General features: G+C 44.5%; 1 pseudogene; it reads right to left on the reverse strand.

Moving 5' to 3' along the window:
* Positions 1 to 261: 261 nt before the first annotated feature.
* Positions 262 to 773, reverse strand: Rps12-ps3 (ribosomal protein S12, pseudogene; annotated as a pseudogene).
* Positions 774 to 2,046: the final 1,273 nt, after the last annotated feature.

A 2,046-nucleotide genomic window follows, 5' to 3' on the forward strand; every position in this document is an offset into this window, starting at 1 on the left:
GGGGAGGCTCGACATTATTACTTATTAGGAAGTTCAATTTGAAGTTTGAAAGAGCAGACTGTGCCGGCTGTTAGCGAGAGTAGAGCAGCTGGCAGTGCGAGGAGGGAAATGAAATGTACAACCACTTGGGAGCCCGGTAGGTCTGCCTTGTTTTATTTTATTTTACTCTTAAGGCAGGGTGTTGCTATAGATCTGCTTGCCTGGAACTCACTATGTAGCCCAGGCTGGCTTCAAATTCATGATCTGCCTGTCTTTTTTTTTTTTTTTTTTTTTTTTTTTTTGAGCCAAAATTTTATTTATTCATTTCTTGCATTTGAAGTACTCCTCGATGACTTCCTTGGCCTGAGATTCTTTGCCATAGTCCTTAACTACAACGCAACTGCACTTTCCGTGGTTTCCCCTCTCGATCGATTTTACAGAGGCCTACCCATTCCCCTAGTTTCTTGTTGTCATCAACCTTTATGAGGTTGATCTGGTGCTCAGCACAGAGCGCCTCCACCAGCTTGACATACATGGGCACATCACAGTTGGATGCAAGCACACAGAGATGGGCTTGGCGCTTGTCTAAGGCTTTGGCAGCTTCGCGTACGCCACGTGCTAGGCCATCGTGGATGAGGGCGGTCTTCAGCACCTCTTGTAGAGCAGTGTTGACGTCCACTACACCTCCAGCAGCTATGCCTTCCTCAGCCATGGCGGTGGATTACGGGTGACGCCGAATCTTGAACGCACCCGAGCTTCCGCCTCCGCGGAACTTGGCGGCAGCAGGGGAAAGCATGATCTGCCTGTCTTAGCCTCCAGAGTACCAGCTGCCAGTTTCCTCATGACTTCTTAGCTCTATAAGGCTGTATACATTAAATAGTTTCCCACTTAAACGACCCTGATGTAAAAGTGAAAAGATAATTTTACTTGAAAATTCCTGAAAGGTGCTGTTTATTATGTGCCAACTATAACTCAGGAAAGCTGTTTCTAAAGGATTCCTTTTCTGTACTTTATAATTCTTGGAATGCCTGAAAAACTATATTATGTTTTTCTCCTCCTCCTGCTGCTCCTCTTTCTCCTGCTGCTCCTCCTCCTCTCGCTCCTCCTCCTCTCCTTCCTCTTCCTCATTCACATTTTGGTAAAGCAATAACAGCCCTGCCCTGCAACTAGAACAAGATACGAGACAACAAAGGAGGGGGCTGGAGCGGCGGCTTGGTACTGGAGAGCAGGAACTTCTCTCCAGAGGATCAGAATTTAGTCTGCAGCACCCATATCGGATGCTCACAATTGCCTGTAACCCAACTCCGGGGCATCCGACGTTCTTCTCGACCTCCTGGGACACATAGTTCACGTACAAACACTCATGTGCACATACTTCCACACAGATACACACGTATGAACACAGCTAAGAATAAAGCTTTTAGAATTGAAAACAGCATTAATTCGTTCTGCTTTAACATTTAAAAATTAGGTGATAGGACAATGATTTGTTTAATAATTTCTATTAGTTTGTGTAAACATTACTTATTTTTTTTTCTTCTGCTAATTTATTTATTCACTTTACGTCCCAATTGCAGTCCCTCCTCCCAGTCCCACCCTCACATGGCCCCTCTCCCAATCCCCCTTCCCCTTTATCTCTGAGAAGTGGGAGGCACCCGCTGGGTACCAGCTCACCCTGGCACCTCAGGTCGCTTGCAACAAAGACTAGGCACCTCTTCTCCCTCCGAGGCCAGACAAGGCAGACCAGCTGGGGAAACAGGATCCACAGGCCTGTTTAAACCTTACTTTAAATGCAACATTTTAAGGTATCAGGAATTGTTTCTACACTTAGCCAAACCTGCATGTATTCTATGTACCAAATAACATAAATCCTGCATTATTTAAAATTTTATGACATGTACTGCTATGTTAACACACCTGTTAGACAACAATGAACACTGCTGATACTGTTAATGCTATTGGTTCGTTGATCCAAAAAGGTAGGTGAAAATTAATACAAAGAATACACAACCTATTTTTTCCTTTTTGTTTTGTTTTCTAAGACAGGGTTTCTCTGTGTACCCTAGC

Source organism: Rattus norvegicus, chromosome 2 (assembly GCF_021556685.1).
Source record: "Rattus norvegicus strain SHRSP/BbbUtx chromosome 2, alternate assembly SHRSP_T2T, whole genome shotgun sequence".
NCBI lineage: Eukaryota > Metazoa > Chordata > Mammalia > Rodentia > Muridae > Rattus > Rattus norvegicus.